Source organism: Pseudorca crassidens, chromosome Y, assembly GCF_039906515.1.
Source record: "Pseudorca crassidens isolate mPseCra1 chromosome Y, mPseCra1.hap1, whole genome shotgun sequence".
NCBI lineage: Eukaryota > Metazoa > Chordata > Mammalia > Artiodactyla > Delphinidae > Pseudorca > Pseudorca crassidens.
The window spans coordinates 6,981,433-6,990,663 of record NC_090318.1 but is presented as its reverse complement, the minus strand read 5'-3'; the positions used below and the strand labels follow the sequence as shown (position 1 = coordinate 6,990,663).

General features: G+C 45.8%; 1 long non-coding RNA gene across 3 annotated transcripts in view; it reads left to right on the top strand.

Annotated features, from left to right (window-relative positions):
- The first annotated feature begins 2,715 nt into the window (after nucleotides 1-2,715).
- LOC137217834 (uncharacterized) overlaps nucleotides 2,716-9,231 on the top strand; it is a 214,795-nt gene continuing 208,279 nt past the window's right edge. For all 3 annotated transcript variants that reach the window (XR_010940286.1, XR_010940284.1, XR_010940285.1), the window contains exon 1: nucleotides 2,716-2,982. This is a non-coding gene — a long non-coding RNA (uncharacterized lncRNA). The remainder of the gene's footprint in view (nucleotides 2,983-9,231) is intronic.

Genomic DNA, 9,231 nt, shown 5'->3' with positions numbered 1-9,231 from the left:
CCCTTGGATAGGAGCAAGGCTGCAGTGTGGGAAATGCTAGGTCTCCTCACAGCACAGAAGTCCTAAGGTGAGGATTGGTGAATAGGGACGGCTGACTGTGCATGTGGAGGTATTCTGATGCCATATTTAGCATTTCATGGAAGCATTGCATGTCTCCACTCTAGAGAGACCTGGAGAAGCCATTTAAAGCCAGATGCACTTGGGGGGAAGCATGCTAGAGTTTTATAACTTGGGTTTACCATGCTTCCTTACTGGAGAGCATTTAAGTGAGGGGTGATGGGTACCATAAAACATCAGAGGTCGTTTGAGTTCTCACTGATGCTGGCAAGGGTTAGGTTTGTATTTGGAAAGGGTAGATGATTGCCTCTCTTAATGGTAAGGTTGCCTGCCTGAACATAATTTCCTCATGGTCACACTCGGCCCCTCCCTTCGGAGGACTTCATCTCTTGGTCTGTTAACGTATGCATAGCTATCTTCTACGTTGCTTTGGGGTGTTCCCTATTCTTTTCTTTCTTTTTTTTTTTGGCCACGCCTCGTGGCATGCAGGATCCCTTGCCCCCCTGCAGTGGAAGCACAGAGTCCTAACCACTGGACCGCCAGGGAATTCCCCACACTGTTCTTTTTAACTTTACCTTGTCACACCAACTAGACACTGTGGGCTTATTGGTGTGGATCTGAAACTGTCACTATTAGCATTTTTCATTTATCTGATGGCTCAAACACTAAATATGGGGGTGTCCCTTCTGGAAGGCCATGAGTCCATGCAACCAGGATGGATTAACCCGGACTGGTGCCTCGCTCTCTGTAAGGGGGCGTTGGATCTAATGGAGCACTAGGACAGAGACAACTGCAGATACTAACGAAAGAAAACAAAGTGAAAACACTTTATAAACTGCAGGGGTGAGAGGTTCAACCATAGAAAGCCTGCTTGGAATTGCTAACAGGACCGCTGGTTCTGAATTTGGAGTTTAGGTGGGGAATGAGGCCAGTGTCCAAAGTCTAATAATCCAAACAATAAAATTAATCCAAAGTAAAGAAGCAGAGCAACAAAAGTGTATGTGTTTGTCATATGCTTTGTGTATAATACATACATATATACACGTATTTATGTATATGTGTGTAATCTTCATGTTTGATTGTAGTAGATATTACAACCAATTTTTCAGTACATTATACTGGAGTAGAATATTTGTCATCCCCCATTCTTCCAAATAATTTACTGAAAACATTACACTTGCAATTAACTTTCCTTGACTATCTTTCAAAAAAAGTGTAAATTTTCTCAGCCCAGCTTATGTAGTAATAATTACATGTCAGAAGTTAAAATAGGATTTCAAAGTAACTTTGTCCTTGGAAAGCTTTGCTTTGCTTTAGTGGCAAATTTCAGCCTGCACATTTCATGGTGTTTATGATGGTGGGTTTTTTGTTTTGTTTTGTTTTGTTTTGTTTTGTTTTGTTTGTCTTCAGTGCTATTGACCTGGACTAGCTAGGTCTGCTAAGCAGTGGAGGAATGGCTCTGCTGTCTCAGATTTACGGTTTAATTTACCCAGCAGTTCTTTAAGCATATGAGGGGCAAATATTCTTTAACCTATGTTGAAAACTTCGGGCTTCTACTTTTTACTTTCAGCTGAAGTTGGAAACACTTCAGAGGGAGAAAAGATACAAAGATGTATGACAAAGAAGACACATGATAACAGTCTCTGTCTTTAAGGAACTTGCATTCAAAGTCGAGGCATTTAAAACAGAAATACATGAAAAAGATAACTAAGAATTAAAAGCAGAGAATTAGGGGAGTAGCCCTTAAGCATTAGACAATAGTTTGGGGCAGGGCAGGTGAACTCTGGCTGGAAGGCTTAGGAAAGGAGCTGCAATTTGAGTAATTTATTATTTATTTATTTATTTATTGAAGTATAGTTGATTGACAATGTTGTGGTAATTTCTGCTGTACAACAAAATGAGTCAGTTACACACACACACACACACACACACACACATATACACATACACACATTCTTTTTTATATTCTTTTCCATTATGGTTTAACCCAGGACATTGAATATAAGTTCCCTGTGCTCTACAGTGGGACCTTGTTGTCCATCCATTCTATGTGTAATAGTTTGCATCTACCAACACCAAACTCCCAGTCCATGCCTCCTCCACCCAGGAGCTGCAGTTTGAAACACTGCAGATTTTGCAAGATGGAGAAGAATAGGTAGGACATTATAGGCAGAGGGAAACAGGAAAATTGTGGGATTAGTGTCTTCCCCATCCAGCATTTCAAAGATTGGTGATATTTATAAATTCCAAGAACTTGCTATTAGGGTAAAAGAATTCTAGGTGTATCCTGTTACTTGTGACATTCTTCCTCCATCTATACTTTCCCCCTAAATTGCAATGAGCTAATTTTGAGAAAAGTCAGACTTTATAAAGGCCAGACTCCATTTGGGCCATCTCTTTCCTTTTAAACACAGTTTTAAAGTATACCAAGTTTTCGTCACTAATTATTGCTCTGAAAAAGAGAGAACTGTTAAATGAAAAACAGAGAAAAAAAAGGTGAAGGGAAAATGATCTAAGGAACTGAAATGTGTGTTTCTTTTGTTTCTTGTTGGTTTTTTTGGCCCCCTTGGGATGGCAGGTACTGCGTCTTGAGAAGGACCACGTATGTTGATTTTCTGCTGTAGCCGGGACTTCCTACAGAGTACGGTGTGGCCGTCCTCCGGCAGTGCAGCTGCATGGCCATTTTGGTTGTAGTCTTCAGCGGCTCCAAGTTCGCACGTCTGAGGACGGCACCCTGCCACATGGTTGGGCTGCTTCCATGGCCCCCACCGCTGCAATCCACCCGGCTCCTGGTGGGACCTGGGGCGGTGCTGGCGAGGACGCACTTTGCTCTCTTCTGCCCTGGATAGCACACAGACCTTTCTGATCACCTCCTGCCTGAACACAAACAGGGGATCCGTCTCTGCCTTGTTTCCCCAGTTACAGGTAATTAGCTCTGTGCTTTTGAATGCTAGTGCTTGAAATTGTGTGCTCTGCGTCTGCCTTACTACGAAGCCGCTCGGCTGCCTCTAGACAAAACATGATCTAAATGAGATTTGCTCTCAAGTATCTGGTATGTGGGAGGAGGCAGCAGAGGAAACAGCGGATATTTCAGACCTATGGAAAAATACACAGCATGGCTGAATAGTGGCATGCGGCGCACTCGCGGATTGAACACATCTTGATCTAATAGCCAGTGGTAAGGAGTAAGCATTTCTGTTCTGAACTCTCGTTTCAGAGGTGGGGGGAGCCGTATAAATTTTCATAGCAGTGATTTGTTTATTTTATGATTTCCCGTCCTGACCCTTTTCTCTTTCCAGCTCTCCAAGAGGCAGGCTATTTGGCTTATCACTGGCTTATTTAAACTTGTGCAATTCAAATAGGATTTTTTTTCAGAAAACAATTTGTCACGCATGCGGAGTCTCATTTTGACAAGGGCCTTCGGTGTATAGAACTGTACTTAGATTCCAAATACTAAGGTCTGAAAAGGAGTACCTGTCTACAGCCTGTAAAGATTTTATCTCACATCTTTCCAGAATCCGGCTTTATTAGTACCTTGCCGCCAATATCTGATGTAGGTTTTAATCCAGGCAGAGGTGGAGGGCGGGGGGGGGGTGTGTGTGTGTGTCCATCCTAGTGTGCCCCAGCCTTCCCTTATCTTCTTTCCCTTCCATGAGGGGCTTCACCTTACTTTCCTCAGGCCACAGATGTCTCCCATCCACCCCTCCACCTGCCAGATTAAAAAAAAGTTGTGTACGTGGGTAAATGATGGGAAAGACCTTTATATACATGTACAAACATGCACATGAATTTCATCTTATGAAAGCTCTTCCTTGACATCTTATCTTCCTCCAGCCACCACCTGTTTCTCTTATCCTGGGTGAGAAGGATGGCTAAAAGGTCTCCAGAATTCACTTCCCCTTCTGTAGTGTGGAGGCGCTGCTGGGAGTGGGTGTCCAGCTCAAGTCTGTTTTGTAGCCCTCTTGCCTTGAGGAGGGGTGTGGTGACTAATTTGCTGGTGAGATATGCGTGTCCCTTTGGGAATAGGTGGGGGGAGAGTGGAGCCACAAAGCAGGCAGAGCCTGGGTGTCCAGAGCGTCCTTGGAGGAAACCTTTCTGACAGCTAGGAATGCTGGACTGCGTTGGATTGGTACAAGAATAAGAGTAAACTTGTATCCTAAAAGCCATTGAGACATGTGGGCTTATTTGTTGTGGCAGCTCATGTTACTCTAACTCAGGGTTCAGCAGCCTACAGCCTGTGAGCCAGATTAGCCCGTTGCCTGTTCCTGTAAATAAAGTTTTGTTGGCGCTCAGCCATACTCATTCAGTCACATATTCCTGTGGCTGCTTTCCCACTACAACGGCGGACTGGAGTAGTTGTAACTGAGACCCTATGGCTGTTAAAGCTGTTTACGGCCTGACCCTTTGCAGAAAAACTTTGCAACCAGTGCTCTAATATTTGAGCCTCAGATGTCTGCTGAGAATGTAACACCAGGTGCATGAGAAGTACCTCCTGGTACTGCTGAGGGCAGAGGACAACCCCCCGTGGACCTGGCCCTTCATTTACTGACATGAGGTCCCCAGAGCCCCCGAACTTCCCCCACCTCCTACACACAGACACACACACACACAGACACACAGCCTTAGGGGTGAGAAAACCCAAGGGAAGAACACGCTAACACACCTTTGTTTACCTAAAGGGATTGTCTATCTAATCGGTGGTTCTCCAACTTGAATGTGCATTAGAGCCATCTGGAGGGCTTGCTAAACATAGATAGCAGGGCCCCACCCCTGGGGTTTCTGATTTGGCCATTCTGGGGTGGGGCCTGAGACTCTGCATTTCCCACACGCTCCCAGGTGGTACCGGGAACCACACCTTGGGCACCACTCACCTATGTTATTTTTTAGGACTATGCTTTGCCCTGGAGTGGACATAAAGTAGATTTTTTTTTCTTGCTCATGATTGGGTCAGAGGGGAGAGTTTGTTTTAGGAGTAAGGTATAATACTTTATGGAGAGCTACAGAGCACCTTTTCTGCTCGTCCAAGTAGGGGTGTGAGTGTTGTGACTCTGCTTCTCTAAAAGTTTTTAATTAAAAATTTTTTTTTCAGTACTTGTGATTTTTCTAAAGCAACGATTACTTGAGAATAACCAAAACCACACAGTAGGATGACCACCCACAGTTTGCTTAAAGCTAACCTAACCACAGACCAGTAAGCACGTGAACAAAAGCAAGCAACCAGCAGGGTAGCAGCAGGCCACCCGGCCTGTGTGGGATGCGACCTCGGGTGTTGAGGCACCTGGAAGGTACCACACATGTGTCTATGGGAGTGTCTCAGCCCCAGTGTCTCCAGGACCTTCTCCTTGGGACCCTCCCCTCTTTTCTCCTCCCAGCTGCTCTTCTCCTTCTAAGGTAGATCCTGTATGTTTTGTGTTGGCCAGGTTTCTTCTCAGAGAGTGCAGGCCCTGGAGGTGGGGCTCAGATCGAAAGTCTTCTCATTTTTGCCGAAACTGTTACCGAGTCCAGACTCGTTCCGCTCACTGCACGACAGGCCAATAAATCGGGAGACGAGGTGTTGAGGCAAGGAATAATTTTATTTGGAAAGCCAGGACTCCTAGAAGACGGCAGACTAATGTCCTAGAAAACCATCTTACCCAAGTCAGAATTCAGGCTTCTGTTAGTATACTAAAAGGGGAGGAGCTGTGGTTGGTTCTTGTGAACTTCTTGGTGTCGGAATCCTTTGTTCTTGCAGCTGTCCATGTAGGTTAGGTCACAATGTTCCTATAATCGTCCAACAAGACAAATGTTATTCTCTGTTCTGAAACTTTTAATCACTATATGAATGGAAAAGTGTTGCACCATTAAAGGTCATAGCCTAGAGAATGGGCTATCCTATACATTTCACGGTATGGGTAGCATTCTTAACTGGAAGCAAAGACGGTAGAATACAAAGGTTAAAGTAAAAGAAACAAATCTAATATAGAGTCACATTTGTTCTTCCCTGTTACAAAACCACTGGTGGCATCTCAGCAGAGGTCTTGCAATCCAGGAAATGCAGGTGGTAGACTTTAAAATCACATGTTGGGCAAAGGCGCAGAGAGGGGAAAATAAGAGGGACACGGAAGGATGGTGAGAGAGAGGGAGGGACAGAAGGGGAGAGATTTGGGGCAGGGAGAATATTCTTCACTTGGTACACCAAGCCTCATGCATGTGGCTATACCCTGAGTCCCCCCACCTACCACCCCCATAGCAGCAGTGGTGGTTTCATTTAAAAGCTTCCCACCTGCTGCTTCACTGGCGGTTTCTGTTTAAATATTTCACGTGTGGCTTAAATAACCAGAACTTGGTATTAAACAAATTGTGTCCGGGCTTCCCTGGTGGCGCAGCGGTTAAGAATCCGCCTGCCCATGCAGAGGACATGGGTTCGAGCCCTGGTCCTCGAAGATCCCACATGCCGCGGGGCAAATAAGCCCGTGCGCCACGACTATTGAGTCTGCACTCTAGAGCCCGCGAGCCACAACTACTGAAGCCCGCGCGCCTAGAGCCCAAGCCTCTGCAACAAGAGAAGCCACCGCAATGAGAAGTCTGCGCACTGCGACGAAGGGTAGCCCCCGCTCGCCGCAACTAGAGAAAGCCCGCGTGCAGCAACAAAGACCCAGTGCCGCCAGAAATAAATAATAAATCAATTTAAAAAAATTTGGGTCCTTCTAATGCATTAATGAATTATATAGGGGGTACCATGTTAAGTTCATGCTAATTACATCTTCTCTGCCTGTAAATTTCATAAAGACAGACACTGTGTTTCTTTGGCAGGGTCCATAGGGTGGAAAATGGTGCTGGACCTTGGGGGGTTTAACTTGAATGAGGTCTAGAAGTGTGCCTGATGATTTCCGTTACCTAATGGGCCAAGCAGATCTCTTATCAAAAAAAGACTGTCTACTTTGTCCTTACGATAATCTCCTGCTGTGGTTTTAGCACAGGTGTCTAGCGCCCCCTTTGCCACCACAGTAAAGGTTGAGATCAGGGGTTAGTAAACATTGTTCTGTAAAGGGCCACGTACATATTTGCAGCTTCTCAATTCTGCCATGCTAGTGTGAACGCAAGCAAAGACAAGTTAACGGCTCTGGCTGTGTTTCAGTCAGACTTTATTTACGAAAACAGACAGCACCGGATTTGGCCTGCACATCCGTAGTCTGCCTTCCCCTGGTTTAGTCAGTGCGTACAGGTCACCTTGGGAACTTGTCGAAATGAAGTTTATGGTTCAGTAGATCAGAGGTGGCGGAGAGAGACTCTGTGTTTCTAACTAGCTCCCGGGAGATGCTGTCGCTGCTGCCTCTTAAACCACACTTTGAATATGGAGGCTTTAGGTAACATCTGCTTTTTGTAAATAGATTTGGCCGTTGCAAGCAGCCAGGAGAGGCTGGTGATGATTCCAATGAGCTGCACAATTCTACAGAATTTCAGAGAGAGAGAGAGAGAGCCTCAAAAGCAGTATCTAAACTCGGAAGAAGACTGTGGGAATGATGCTTTATTTAGAAGTGTCTTCTAACCAGACCAAACCTGGGAACACTGGGTATTGCTTCTCAGGTTTCCTGGAACCCATTTACTTTAGAAACCTTTCCAGAAGAATTGAGGTAATTAACAGGGAGCCTAGTTTTCTGTGTGACCTTGGATCTATCACTGGACTTTCCAACACCTGGGGGCAATGCAGATGTACTTATGGAATTGTGTCAAGACAGGATCGTACTGGAAAACAGATGTTGGGTCAGAATTTCCCACATGTGGGAGAGCTGAAATCCTGCAGGTAGCTCATAGTCGACCTATCCATAATGATGCCTTTTCCAGATACCAGAGCTTGAGTACAAAGGACTCATTGCTTTCAGATTTGGGAAAGTTAAACAACAACAACAACAACAACAAGAAACCTTGCCAGAGCAAGAACAACTGTCAAAACTGTAACAAACGTATGAAACTACCTTTAAAAATATAAGCTTTCCTAAAAGTCGTCCTCTAAGTGCTTACAGGGACTTGTGCTCGGACCGCACTGCATACTTGGTAGTGCAGTATGGTTCCGCTCGTTGGAATCATCACCGGCCTTCCCCGCCCCTCCTCCCCTGCCCTTCCATCTCTGCCCAGTTCTGGTAATTCTTTCCACATGGAAATGAGATGTTGCCGAATGTGAGAGACCCCTTTCTCTGGTGGATCGTTGGAATCAATTCCATGTGTACAACTTATCTGGCAGTTTTTATGACATGTGGCCAAGGGGTCTGGGATTATTTTAAGTTTCAGGTTTTAAAAATAACAGGCAATTTTGACCCTCTTGGAGGATTTGCTACTACTGGGCGCTCTCCTGGGACGTTCAGGTAGGGATCAGGTTTCCTCCTGTCTTTTCAAAGCCCTCTCCCAAGGCAAAAGACTTGGACTGTTTGTATAAGGCATTTGTTTTGGTTGACCTTTCATCTGCTGTGTTAATGGTGTGGAAGGGGCTGCCTGGGTAAGAACGTTCTAGCTCTGGCTCCTTCTAGGTTTGGGTCGCCTCTGAGGAAGTGTGGCCTCAGGGTTAGACCCAGAAAGTGTCTCAACAGAGAGTCTTATGGCCTCCCTCTGTTTCTGACCTGCCTGCCCTTCGTGTAGCCATTTTCACGTTTTGTAGAACATATGTAAAGTGTTGTATCTTAGAAGGGAGTGTTGGTGATAAAAGCGTGGTTGTTTATTGTAGCACGACAACCCCAGCAATGCCTGGCTTTGGGAGGCCCCATAGAAGTTGACAGATTGACTTCAACTTGTACTTCTGAGAGCAAAGGGGCACAAAGTGGGTAAGCAGAATTCTCACAGAAGAGAGAGGAGTGCTGCGGGACTCCCCGCGAAAGAGCAGAGGTGGATGGCTATTTTGTTTTGACTTTCTGTGGCAAGTTCACTCCATAGACGAGAGTCAAAGACATTTTCTTCTAGGTACCGCAAAAGGTGAAAGGGTCGCTTGTGCTTTTGGTGCTGCCTGAGTATTTTGGCTGTGGACACTGGCCAGTGTCAGGCTAGGGGAAGTGTTTATAAAAGAGCTTGGGGCTTCCCTGGTGGCGCAGTGGTTGAGAGTCCGCCTGCCGATGCAGGGGACACGGGTTCGTGCCCCGGTCCGGGAAGATCCCACATGCCGCGGAGCGGCTGGGCCCGTGAGCCATGGCCGCTGAGCCTGCGCGT